The sequence below is a fragment of the Mobula hypostoma genome, chromosome 11, assembly GCF_963921235.1.
Source record: "Mobula hypostoma chromosome 11, sMobHyp1.1, whole genome shotgun sequence".
Classification (NCBI taxonomy): Eukaryota; Metazoa; Chordata; class Chondrichthyes; order Myliobatiformes; family Myliobatidae; genus Mobula; species Mobula hypostoma.
The window spans coordinates 92976354-92990832 of NC_086107.1; the positions used below are offsets into that span (position 1 = coordinate 92976354).

The 14479-nt window shown below is 45.2% G+C and overlaps 1 protein-coding gene across 1 annotated transcript in view; it reads right to left on the reverse strand.

Moving 5' to 3' along the window:
• LOC134353509 (golgin subfamily A member 6-like protein 22) overlaps positions 1 to 9662 on the reverse strand; it is a 52985-nt gene extending 43323 nt beyond the window's left edge. The window contains exon 1 of the mRNA XM_063061506.1: positions 9587 to 9662. The gene's annotated coding sequence lies outside the window, so the exon portion shown is untranslated. The remainder of the gene's footprint in view (positions 1 to 9586) is intronic.
• Between the last annotated feature and the right edge of the window lie 4817 nt (positions 9663 to 14479).

The window sequence follows — 14479 nt, forward strand, 5'->3', positions numbered from 1 at the left end:
TGGCAGAGAGGGCCTCAAGATGGCTGTGGCTCAAAAGAGGGGAGCCATGGAGTCATAAGTAACTGGCCATCTGGACACAAGCTGGGGTCTGATCAGCCCCCGCTGGGTCACCTGGAGGAGGTTGTATGATGTTGAAAGACCCAAAACACCTGATGATTCCAGGAGCATCACTGAAGATGTGTCCAGAAGCATCGGTAGATGTATGTACACAGCAGGTCCTCAAATCCCAGCAACAGCTTTGTAAATTTGCTTTGCACTCTTTCAACCTTATTGACATCTTTCCTGTATGTAGGTGACACAGTACTCGAAATTAGGCCACACGACATCTAATACAATTTCAACATAACATCCCAACTCCTGTACTCAACACGTTCACTTATGTAGGGCAATGTGCCAGAAATTCTCTTTACAACCCCAACTACCTGTGATGCTACTTTCAAGGAATTATGGACCTATATTTCCAGTTTGCTTTGTTCTGTGGCACTCCTCAACACCTTACTGTTCACCGTGTAAGCTCTAGTCTGACTGGTCCTCCCAAAGCGCAATACATCACACTTGTCTGCATTAAATTCCATCTCCCATTTTTCAGCCCATTTTTCCAGCTGATCCAGCTGCAAGCTTTAACAACCTTCTTCGCCGTCCACTACACTCCCTCTCTTGGTGTCATCTGCAAATTTGCTGATCAAGTCTACTAAATTATCATCCAGATCACTGATAAAGACAACAAACAGAAAAGGACCTAGCACCGATCCCTGCGGCACATCATTAGTCACAGGCCTCCAGTCAGAGATTTAACTATCTACTACCACTCTCTGGTTTCTCCCACAAAACCAATGTCTAATCCAATTTATAATCTCATCTTGAATACCAAGCAACTGAACCTGCTAGACCAGCCTCCCATGTGGGACCTTGTTAAGCACCTTACTAAAGACTATGTAGATAACATCCACTGCCTGGCCTTCATAAACTTTCTTGGTAACTTCCTTGAAAAATTCTATAAGATTGGTTAGACACAATCTACCAAAAAGCCATGTGACGATCCCTAATCAGTCCCTGTCTATCCAAATAATTATGTATCTGGTCCCTTAGAAAACCTTCCAATAACTTTCCCACTACTGATGTCAGGCTTACCAGTCTTTGATTTCCTGGTTTATTCTTACAGCTTTTCTTAAGCAGCAGAACATTAGCTAATCCTCCGACATCTCAGTTGTGGCCATGGATGTGGAGAACAAGAAGGGGGTATTGATATTGGGTAATAAGGAAATGGCTGAGGCTTTGAATGACTATTTTGTGTCGGTCTTCACGGTGGAGGACGCATCTAACATGTCAAAGAGAGACGTTGTGGATGCAATGGGAGGTGAGGACCTCGATACAATAGCTATCACTAAAGAACTAGTGCTGATCACGCTTGTGGGCTTAAAGGTAGACAACTCCCCTGGTCCCAATGGAATACTGAAAGAAAGGACAGCAGTTACAGTCGAGGCTTTGGTGATAATTTATCAAAATCGTCTTGACTCTGGGCAGGTCCCGGCAGATTGGAAGAAGGCAAAAATCTTGCCTCTGTTCAAAAAAAAAGGCAGGTAACTTTAGGCCAGCTAGTTTAACATTTGTAGTCGAGAAAATGCTTGAAGCTATCATTAAAGAAAAAATAGCGAGGCATCTGGAAAGAAATGGACCCATCAGGCAAACGCAGCATGGGTTCAATAAAGGCAGGTCCTGTTTGACAAATTTATTGTTCTTTGATGATATAACAAGCACAGTGGATAGAGGAGAACAGATGGATGTTATTTACTTGGAGTTCCAGAAGGCGTTGATAAGGTGCCGCATAAGAGACTTATCCGTAAGATAAGGATGCATAGAGTGGGGGTGATGTATCAGCATGGATAGAGGATTGATTAACTAATAGAAAGCAGAGAGTTGGGATACATGGGTGTTACTCTGGTTGTCAATCAGTGGTGAGTGGTGTGCCACAGGGGTCGGTGCTGGGTCTGCTACTGTTCACCATATACATAAACGATCTGGAAGAGGGGACCAAGTGTAGTGTATACAAGTTTGCTGATGATACTAAATTGAGTGGAAAAGCAAATTGTGCAGTAGAGATGGAGAGTCTGCGGAGAGAGATATATAGGTTTAGTGAGTGGGCAAAGGTCTGGCAAATGGAGTACAATGTTGGTAAATGCAAGGTCATCCACTTCGGAAGGAAAAATGGAAGATCAGGTTATTATGTAAATGATAAATCAATTGCAGCATGCTGCTGTGCAGAGGGACTCGGGAGTGCCTATGCATGAATCACAAGAGGCTGGTTTGCAAGTGCAGCATGTTATCAAGAAGGTAAATGGGATGTTGGCCTTCATTGCTGGAGGGATTGAATTTAAGAGCAGGGAGGTTACGTTGCAACTGTACAGGGTACTGTTAAGGCTGCACCTGGAGTACTGTGTGCATTTCTGGTCTCCTTACTTGAGGAAGGATATACTGGCTTTGGAGGCGGTGCAGAGGAGGTTCACCAGGTTGATTCCAGAGCTGATGGTGTTAGACTATGAGGAGAGATTGAGTTGCCTGAGACTGTACTCGCAGGAATTCAGAAGGATGAGAGGAGATCTAATAGAAACATATAAAATTATGAAAGCTATCTATCGCTTAGAGGCAGGAAAATTGTTTCCACTGGTAGATGAGACTAGAACTAGGGGATATAGACTCAAGAATTGGTGGAGTAAATTTAGGACGGAGATAAGGAGGAACTGCTTTTCCCAGAGAGTGGTGAATCTGTGGAATTCTCTGCCCAATGAAACAGTGGAGGCTACCCCAGTAAATATATTAAGACAAGGTTGGATAGTAGGGGAATTAAGGGTTATGAGGAAAAGGCAGGCAGGTGGAGATGAGCCCGTGGTCAGATCAGCCATGATCTTATTGAATGGTGGAGCAGGCTCGACGGGCCAGATGGCCGACTCCTGCTCCTATTGCTTATGTTCTTATGTAAATATATCTGCTAGGGGCCCCGGCAATTTCTGAACTAGCCTCCAACAGGGTCCGAGGGAACTCCGTCTCAGGCGCTGGGATTTATCCACCCTGAATTGCCTTAAGGCAGCAATCACCTCCTCCTCTAATCTGTACAGGGTCCATAACCTCACTGCTGCTTTGCCTCACATCTATAGACTGTATCTGTCTCCCGACTAAGTGCTAAAAATTAATATAAGATCTCTCCCACCTCTTCCAGCTCCACGCTTAGATGACCACTCTGATCTTTCAGAGGGCTGATTTTGTCCCTTGCTCTCTCTTTGCTTTCAATACATCTGTAGAAACCCTTAGGATTCTCCTTCACTTTATCTGCAAGAGCAAGGTCATGCCTCCTTTTTGCCCTCCCAATTTCCTTCTTGAGTGTTCTCTTGCATTTCCCATACTCCTCGAGTATCTCTGGAACAGTGAGTGGAGAAGTTGTGGAGACAGATGTTCTTTAGACCCCAGACAAAGTCAGGAAACAAAAGGTTGAGCGTGATGTGACTAATGTTCTGAGCTGAAAGAAGTATCGTAAGAAAGGCAGATGAGCTCCGGACATGGAACAACACCTGGAATGATGATATTGTAGTCATTGGTGAGACTTGTTTGCAGGAGGGGCAGACTGGTAGCTCAATATTTTGGAGTTCTGCTGTTTTAAATGTGACAGAGCGGGAGGGTGTAAAGGAGAGGTGGCATTATTGGTCAGAGAAAATGTCAGGGCAGTGCTCAGTCAGGACAGACGGGAGAACTTGTTTAGGTCTTATGGGTGGAACTGAGTAATAAGAAATGTATGACCATGGGCTAAATGACAGACCATCCAACAGTCCAAAGGATTGAGAGGAACAAATTTGTAGAGATCTCATCGACTGCTGCAAGAAACCTAAAGGTTTTATAGTAGGTGATTTTAACTTCCCACATATTGTCTGGGATTCCCATACTGTAAAATGACAAGATGGGATGTAATTTGTCAAATGTGTTCAGGAAAGTTTCCTTAATCAGTACGTACAAGTCCAAATGAGAGAATGTGTGATTCTTGACGGGAAAGAGACACGACAGGTGACAGGAGTTTGTGTAGGGGAACACTTTGCATCTAATGATCACAATGCCGTTAGTTTCAAAGTAAACATGCAAAAATATAGGTCTGGTCCACGGGTTGACATTCTAAATTGGAGAAAGGCCAATTTTGATGGTATTGGAAGGGAATTTGCAAGTGTGGATTGGGACAGGTTGTCTTCTGGCAAGTGTGTACTTGGTAAGTAGAAGGCCTTCAAACGTGAAATTCTGAGAGTGCAAAGCTTGTATGTGGCTGTCATAATAAAAGGTAAAGATAAGTGGTGTAAGGAACCTTGGTTTTCAAGAGATTTTGAAGGTCAAGAAAGAAGAAGGAGGCGCACAGCAGGTATAGACAGGTAGAAACAAATGAGGTGCTGATGGTGTATAAGAAATGCAAGAGAATGCTTAAGGAAATCAGGAGGGCTGAAAGGCGGCATGAAGTTGCCCTAGCAGACAAGCTGAAGGGGAATCCTATGGGATCTTGCAGTTATGTTAAGAGCAAAAGGATAGCAAGGGACAAAATTGGTTCTCTGGAAGACCAGAATGGTAATCCATGTGTGGAGTCAAAAGAGATGGGAGAGATCTTAACTGGATTTTTTGTGCATCTGTATTACTCAGGAGATGGACACAGAGATTGCAGAACTGAGGCAAACCATTATCAACTTCATGGATCCTATGGCGATACCAGAGGAGGAAGTGTTTGCTGCCCTGAGGCAAATTAGGGTAGATAAATCACCAGGGCCTGGCAAAGTTCCACTTGAATCCCGTGGGACGCAAGTGCAAAAATTGCTGGGGAACTAGCAGAGATATTTAAATCCTTAACAACAGATGAGGTACCAGAGGATTGGAGGATAGCAAATGTTGTTCCACTGTTTAAGAACGGCTCTCAAAACAAACCAGGCAATTATAGGCAAGTGAGACTGACGTCAGTAGTGGGAAAGTTATTGAAGGGTATTTGAGGGGACCTGATATATGAATACTTGAACAGACATGGACTGATTAAGGATAGTCAGCATGGCAGAGTGTGTGTTAGGTCGTGTCTAATTAATCTTATAGTTTTTCGCTGAAGTTACCAGGAAAGTTGATGAAGGCAAGGCAGTGGATGTTGTCTACATGGAGTTTAGCAAGGCATTTGACAAATCCTGCATGGGAGGCTGGTCAAGAAGGTTCAGTTGCTTCGTATTCAAGATTGGACACTGGCTTTGTGGGAGAAGCCAGAGAGTGGTAGTAGATGGTTGCCTCTCTGACTGGGGGCCTGTGACTAGTGGAGTGCCACAGGGATCGGTGCGGGTTCCTTTGTTCAACGATCTGGATGATAAGGTGGTTAACTGGATCAGCAAATTTGTGTACAACACCAAGATTGGGGGTGTGGTGGACAACAAGGAAGACTATCAAAAGGTAGAAAACTGGCAGATGGATTTTAATGCAGACAAATGTGAGGTGTTACACTTTCAGGGCAAGACTTGCACGGGGTGCAATGGGGCACAGAGGAGAATGGAAGAACAGAGGGATCTGGAAACACAGATCCCTAATTCCCTGAAAGTGGCTTAACAGTCAAATATGGTTGTAAAGAGAATTTTTCGTACATTGGCCTTCATAAATTAAAGTACTGAGTACAGGAGATAGAATATTTTGTTGATTTTGTATAAGATGTTGGTGAGGCTTAATTTGGAGTACTGTGTGCAGTTTTGGTCACCTACCTACAAGAAAGATGTAAATAAGGTTGGAAGAGTACAGAGAAAATTTACAAGGATGTTGCCAGGTCTGGAGGACCTGAGATATAAGGAAAGATTAAATAGGTTTTTGCCAGCCGGTGGTGTAGAGGCAGTCACACCCGAGGTGAGTGGTTCCAGGTTCGAATCTGGCCGGCTCCTTGCATGCTTTCCATGCGTGCTGGGCTGAGCGTCGAGCTAGCAAATGGAGCTCGTAAAAAACAGACAAATGGTAAAGAAATGGCAAGGTTGCCACCCGATGTGCCACAAGGCATGGAGAGGAACAATAAATAGGTTAGGACTTCATTCCTTGGATTGTAGACGATTTGCAAAGGGGTTTAACAAATTATGAGAGGCATTGACAGACTAAATGCAAACAGGCTTTTTCCCCACTGAGGTCGCGTCTGACTACAACTAGAGGTCATGGGTTGAATACGAAAGGTGAAAAGTTTAAGGGGAACATGGGAAAGCTCTTCACTCAGAGGGCTGTGTGAGGAACAAGCTGCCAGCACGAGCGATGCACGTGAGCTTGATTTCACTGTCTTAGAGCAGTTTGGATGGGTACATGTTTGATAGGGGTATGGAGGGCTATGGCCACAGAGTACGTCGATGGGAGTAGGCAGTTTAAATGGTTCAGCATGGACTAGATGGGCCAAAGGACCTGTTTCTGTGCTGTACTTCTTTTATGACTCTACCTCATTTGTTACTGCTTGTCTATACCCATGACGCACCCCCTTCTTTTCTTACCCAGTCCTTAGTAACTCTCGAAAAATAAGGTTCACTAAACCTATTATCCTTGCCTTTTATTCTGACAGGCACATACAAGCTTTGTACTCTCAAAATGTCACTTTTGAAGGCCTCCCACTTGTCTGGTACACATTTGCCAGACAACAACCTGTCCGGTACACCTTTGCCAGACAACAGCTTGTCCAAATCCACACTTGCCAGATCTTTTCTGATATTATCAAAATTGTCCTTATTCCAATTTAGAGTCTTAACCCAAGGATCAGACCTATCTTGTTTCACAATTACCTTGAAACTAATGGCTTTATGATCATTAGATGCAAAGTGTTCCCCTACACAAACTTCTGTCACCTGTCCTGTCTCATTCCCTAATAGGACACCTAGTATCACACTCCCTGTAGTTGGGAGGACTTTGTATTGACTAAGGAAACTTTCTTGAACACATTTGACAAACTCTTTCCCATCCAGCCCTTTTACAGTATGGGAGGGAGTCCCAATCAATAATTACTTAATTTATTATTTAAAAAAGTCATGCAAATATACTGTAAATTACAATACTTATCTATCTTATTATTTCTTACTATAATTTAGAATACTTTTTATGCATTGCAGTGTACTGCTTCGTGACATATATCACTGATAATAAACCTGATTCTGATTCTAACCTTTTGAAACCAGTTGGGTGCCACCATCCAGTACCTGTGCTGCCACCCCCACCCGCTTCTCTGTCCAGGCCTTGCTATCAAATCCCAAACCCAGCTGCTCCCTCCACTGGTAGTTGCTTTGTGTGTGGAGGAAGGAAGGAAGTTCAGCGGGTTCACTGCAATGCTCTCCATAGCAGAATAACCCACTGAGCCGAATGATGGCATGTTATTATGGGACGGGACCACCACACGGATCCAGAACCACCCATGTGGTGGAACAGAGGGATCTAGGGGGCCACATCCATTGATTCTTCGAAGTTGCCACACAAGTTGATAGGGTGTTTAAGGCGGCCTATGATGTGTTGACCTTCATTAGTTGGGGGCTGAGTTCAAGGACCATGAGACAATGTTGCAGTGTAAACGTAACTTTGCTGGATCAAATAACGACAGCACAAAAAGATCGTTACTTATCTTTTCACCCATTTATTTCTTCCAGCTCAGCCAGCGAGTGAACTTAGACCCGACATCAGGGGGAGAAACTTTCTCATCTCCCCAGCAGTTCAACAGGTTCACTGCCTGATGTCAGAATTGTTAGAAGTTATACAGCCACCGATACAAAGAACAATCAGTTTGATAACCATTCTGGTCAAGTCAATGGACTATTGATACAAAGAATAATCAATTTGTTAGACACTCCAGCCACCTTAATTAAAGAAAGAATGTCCTACCTGATTTGCTGGAGCCACAACTTAATTACGAAGATAAGAACATCCGTCAAATTTATGCTTTAATTAAAAAGGAATGTTCTGTCTAATTTCCATCAGGTACTGCTTTTGTCAAAATCAAAAGGTTTGAAAAGCCCAGAGACATCTTATGTGGAGCTGGGTGAACTTTAACCCTTATCTTGCTCCTAAGAAAGCAGCTGTGAGACATTATTCAAACACACTGCAGTCACAGACATAGTCAGTACTGAATCTATTGTTTACGGGAATCTGAGAATCCCCCATTCCCCTAAAGTTTATCAGCAGCTTTATAAGACCCTGGTTAGACCACACTTGGAGTATCGTGTTCAGCTCTGGTCACCTCATTATAGGAAGGATGGGAAAGCTTTGGAGAGAGTGCGGAGGAGATTTACCAGCAGACTGCCTGGATTAGAGAGTTTGTTTTATGAGGATAGGTTGAGCGGGCTAGGGCTTTTCTCTTTAGAACAAAAGAGGGTTGACAAAGGTGTACAAGATGCATAGAGTGGACAACCAGAGATGTTTCAGGAGTAGAGTCATCACCACAGAAAACGGTCCTTCAGTCCATCTAGTTCGTGTCCAACTGTTATTCTACCTAATCCCATGGACCTGCACCTGGACTACAGCACACCATAACACTCCCATCCATGTACTTATCTGAACTTTAGTGTTGGAGTAATGACGGTTAGTACATAACTGTTTCGGGACCTGGTGGTGTGGGACCCAAGGCTTCTGTAGTTCCTGGCCGATAGGTACTAGCGAGAAGAGAGCATGGCCTGGGTGGTGTGGGTCTTTGATGATGGATGCCGCTTTCTTGTGGCAAGTTTGCTTAATAGTGGGGAGGGCTTTTCCTTCGATGTGGGGAGGGCTGTATCCACTGTGATGTAATTAAAATTTCAATAATATTTGAGCAACCTTGTGTATATATTGGTTGATTAGATATTCTTGTTCGTTTAACTTATTAACTACGGGTTATAGTAAAAGTACATTAAATGCGTACATCGTCACGCTACCACGTGATACGTGCGCGGCTCGCTTAAAGAACGAACTAGTCCGTATTCTCAGACTCGCGTGTATTTCTTAGAATTAATGTTTTGAAGTTACAAAACATTAAATTAATTCAAAGGCACGCGATGTTACGAAACATAACATCCACCACTAATCCCAATGAAAACTTGGTAATTACCATTCACAATCCGTTTACAAGAGGTCACCGCACACTTGGGCAGGTACTTACGCTCTTAATGGAACCGCCCCGACCGGCACATGCAGCGTTAGGGAGAGCCAGTAGCTGCCTTGCCCGTGCCTCTAGCAGCTCCGTAGCGGACCATCAACAGCGGTGAAGGGAAGGGCAAAAATCATCGATTATTGTTAATCTCCGAAAAGTCCAAAGTCTGCGGGGAATCCCCAAAGCCTGTCGTCATCGGGTTGTGACGTCACAGGGGCGCCCCTTTACTCTGTACCATTAATCCCGTTGAAGGTTAAGAACTTTATCTCCTCCCGGAGGGGGCAACTCCCTTGCAAAGCTCTTCTCTTCTCTCCCTCTCCCTCTCCTCAAAGCCGGAGCACTACGCAACTGTCTCCCATAATTTCAACGCCTGTCTCTCTGTCATTATTATGTCATTTTACTAATCATTCATAAACCTCTGATATATATAAAAAAAATTAACTTGCTCCCCCAAATCCCTTTAGCACTCACCTGTTTCGTTTTGTTAATTTGCCACGGGTCTACGTGTCTGTTATCTCTTAAAAAAGAAACAATTTTTATATTTTTCGACATCTGGCGCAGGATGGTTCAAGAAATCACTGTCGCAGAATTAATAATATGTAAATTAGAAAACGATGATGTCACCATGAACTGTCACAAAGTATTATCAGGGGCTTTGGCTAAACTTTTTTCCTGCAACCCCCCACCTCCGCCATCTAGTGGTCATTTAAGGCACCACACGCATTTTCGCAATAAGGCAAAGATGTAATACTGAAGCTTTATAAGGCATTGACCAGACCGCTCTTGGGTATTGAGCTGTTTTCGGTCGCATATCTGTGATGGGATGTGCTGTCACTGGAGAGAGTGAAGAGGAGATTCGTGAGAATGGTTCTGGGACTGAAAGGGTTAATGTTTGAGGAGTGTTTGATGGCTCTGGGCCTGCACTTGCTGGAGTTTAGAAGAATGAAGAGGGATCTTATTGAAACCTATCAAATATAGAAAGGCCTGGACTGGATGTGGAGCAGATGTTTCCATTAGTGGGTGAGTCTAGAAGCAAAAGGCACATCCTCAGAATAGAGGGCAAACACGAGGAAATCACCCTACTAGGAATAGGGTTTCCCCTTGTCCTCACCTACCGCCCACCAGCCTCCGGGTCCAACATATAATTCTCCGTAACTTCCACCACCTCCAACGGGATCCCACCACTAAGCACTTTCCCTTCCCCCTGCTTTCCGCAGGGATCGCTCCCTACGCTACTCCCTTGTCCATTCGTCCCCCCCATCCCTCCCCACCGATCTCCCTCCTCGCACTTAACCTTGTAAGCGGAGCAAGTGCTACGCATGCCCTTATACTTCCTCCCTCACTACCATTCAGGGCCCCAGACAGTCTTTCCAGGTGAAGTGACACTTCACTTGTGAGTCGGGTGGGGTGATATACTGCGTCTGGTGCTCCCGATGTGGCCTTTTATATATTGGCGAGACCCGACGCAGACTGGGAGATAGTTTCGCTGAACACCTACGCTCTGTCCCCCAGAGAAAGCAGGATCTCCCAGTGGCCACACATTTTAATTCCACATCCCATTCCCATTCTGACATGTCTATCCACGGCCTCCTCTACTGTAAAGATGAAGCCACACTCAGGTTGGAGGAACAACACCTTATATTCAGTCTGGGTAGCCTCCAACCAGATGGCATGAATATTGACTTCTCTAACTTCCGCTAATGCCCCACCTCCCCCTCGTACCCCATCCGTTATTTATTTATATACACACATTCTTTCTCTCTCTCTCCTTTTTCTCCCTTTGTCCCTCTGACTATACCCCTTGCCCATCCTCTGGGTTTTTTCCCCCCTCCCCCTTTTCCTTCTCCCTGGGCCTCCTGTCCCATGATCCTCTCATATCCCTTTTGCCAATCACCTGTCCAGCTCTTGGCTCCATCCCTCCCCCTCCTGTCTTCTCCTATCATTTCGGATCTCCCCCTCCCACTTTCAAATCTCTTACTAGCTCTTCTTTCAGTTTGTCCTGACGAAGGGTCTTGGCCCGAAACGTCGACTCTACCTCTTCCTAGAGATGCTGCCTGGCCTGCTGCGGTCACCAACAACTTTTATGTGTTGCTCAGAATAGAGGGACTCCCTTTGGGACAGAGATAAAGAATTTCTTTAATCAAAGTATGTTGAATTTGTGAAGTTCATCGCCAAATATGACTGTGGAGGCCAAGAAATTGGATATATTTAAATTCGGGTTCATGGGTTCTTGATTAATAAAGGTGTCGAAGGTTAAGGGGAGAAGGTAGGAGAATGGAGTTGAGAGGGATAATAAATCAACCATGATGGAATGGTGAAGCAGACCTGATGGGCTGAATGGTCTAATCCTGCTCCCATGTCTGACGGTCTTATGGTCTTAGTTCAGTATTAGAGATACAAAAGACTGCAGATGCTGGAATCTGGAGCAATGCACAATCTGCTGGAGGACCTCAGGGGCTAAGCCGCATCTATGGGGAGGGAGGGAAATCGTTGAGGCTCTAGATTGATCCCTGTGTCTGCAGTCCCTTGTGTCTCCATTTTCACCCTCCATTTGAGTGTCTGTCAATCCATGAGTCTGACGTTGGCCTGTCCTGGGGTTGGAGGAATGTGTGTATGTCTGGGTGGTTGGATGGGGGGAGGGGAGGCTTGTTTTGCTGTTGTTGTTGTGTTCTGCGTTGTTCCACCGAGCACGGTGGGCACGTTACAGTACATCGGTGCTGGAATGTGTGGTGTCACTGTGGGCTGCCACCAGCCCATCGTTGGGCTCTGTCGGTTGCTAACACTCTATCTTTCGACGTGCATGTGATAAATACATGAATCTGAGTCTGAACGCGGTCCGAAGTCTGTTCAAGGCAGAGCAACTTCGAAAAGGTTCGTCTTCAATCCAGATGCAGGGCTTTGACGATTCCTTTCCAACCCCTCCCACAGATGCTGCTCAACCTGCTGAGTGGCCTTCACTGCTGGGACAGGGACTCTACAGACACTGAGGGGGGAGTCGCTGAGCCAACTGTCCTAATCAACTGCCAGACAAGCACCCAGACCTCACTTAGCCGGCAGTGAGAGAAGCCCTCAGATCCTTTCTGTACAGATGACACACCTTGCCCAAAGCTCACCCACTCGCGGGACGGCTGAGATGGGGAGGAGATGCTGGTGTGCTTTCCTCCTGGTGGTTCTTGGATTCATGATCTCTGGTAGTTAGAGTGGTTCAAGTGGTGTCATCACAGACCTTATCACTTTAACTGATGGATGTCTGGAGAAAGCAGGAGAGCAGAGCGAACGTGCCCTTGTGGCACAGCAGCACTGAGTGAACAGGATGTGGAGATATTCTTACTGAGTCTGACACGCTGCCTCCTGTCAGAGAGCAAGCTTGTGATCCACCTGCAGATGGAACTTGGAAAGTTAAGGGAAGGACTACCCCTCACTAAATCAAGTCAAGCTGGGGTCAAATAATTAACACGGGAGTCCGCCGACGTTGGGAGTCCAGAATTATACATACAAAATGCTGGAGGAACTCAGCAGGTCAAGCAGCATCATTGGAGACGAACAACCAGTCAAGGTTTCTGGCTGAGATCCTTCATGAGGGCTGGAAAGGAAGGGGACAGAAGGCAGAATAAGAGGGATGGAGAGGGTGGAGGGCTACAAGTTGGCAAGTGATCGGTGAGACCAAATGAGGGAGAACATAGGTGGGGTATGAAGTGAGAAGCTGGGACATTATTTGTGGAGGAGTTAAAGGACTGAAGAAAAAGGAACCTAATAGGACTCCCCCCTGGATACAAATAATTTTATTACACTTGTTTGAAGAAGAGATGGCTTTGACAATGTTGATAAAGTAGATTATCTAGTTGTTTGTTGCTTATACTCGTGAATGTTCTGTGAAAGCAAGTTGGCCACTGCATTTAGTGCGTGCTGTGGGAGTGACCTACAGTATGCTGTCCCCAGATGTTGTTTCAGCAGCTGCCGGTTTGCTGAGCAAGGCACTGTATAAATGTAGAGTTTTCACTCTAATTATTGTAGTTCAAATCCACCATTAATATTCGCTTGTTAACCTGTGAAGTAGATTGTCCACAGTCGGAGAATCATTGAAACTTACAATTGACAGGAGACCATTTGACCTGCTGTGTCCACGCTGGCCACACATGGAATCACACTTCCCAACTGTTTTTAGCTCTGTAAGACACAGTTCTTCAAGCTATTCTCTGAAATTAGACTTCTACCACCATCTGGACCACCACCATTTATTGAATGAAATATTATTTTCTTTTAATTTTAATTTTTTATTTTGAGCTGCAGCATGGTAACAGGTCCTTCCATCCCACTGAGCCCCCACTGCCCAATTACACCCATATAACTAACCTACAAACTTGTTCGTCTTTGGATTGTGAGAGTAGCTGGAAGAAACTCATGTGGTCATGGGGGGAACGTACAAACTTCTTACCAACTACAGTGGGAATTGAACCTGGGTCGCAGGAGTTCTAATAGCATTACACTAACCACTAAGCCCTGTCCGCCAGAGAAAGCAGGATCTCCCAGTGGCCACACATTTTAATTCCACATCCCATTCCCATTCTGACATGTCTATCCACGGCCTCCTCTACTGTAAAGATGAAGCCACACTCAGGTTGGAGGAACAACACCTTGTATTCCGTCTGGATAGCCTCCAACCTGATGTCATGAACATTGACTTCTCAAACTTCCGCTAATGCCCCACCTCCCCCACGTACCCCATCCGTTATTTATATACGCACATTCTTTCTCTCACTCTCCTTTTTCTCCCTCTGACTATACCCCTTGCCCATTCTCTGGGTTCCCCCCCCCTTGTCTTTCTCCCTGGGCCTCCTGTCCCATGATCCTCTCATATCCCTTTTGCCAATCACCTGTCCAGCTCTTGGCTCCATCCCTCCCCCTCCTGTCTTCTCCTATCATTTTGGATCTCCCCCTCCCCCTCCCACTTTCAAATCTCTTCCTAACTTTTCCTTCAGTTAGTCCTGATGAAGGGTCTCGGCCTGAAACGTTGACTGTACCTCTTCCTGGAGATGCTGCCTGGCCTGCTGCGTTCACCAGCAATTTTTATGTGTGAAGCTACTGAGCTGACCCAATTTTCTTTCAACTATTCTGGAAGCTTTAGAGAGGGCGTGGAGGGAGATTTGCCAGGATGCTGCCTGGATTACAGAGCATGTCTTGCGAGGATAGGTTGAGTGAGTTGAGGCTTTTCTCTTTGGAGTGAAGTAGGCTGAGTGGTGATGATAGAGGTGTACATGATGATAAGATTAGATCGAGTTGACAGCCAGCAACTTTTTCCCAGAGTAGAAATGGCTAATGCGAGGGGGCATAATTTTGAGGTGATTGGAGTAAAGTATAGGGGGG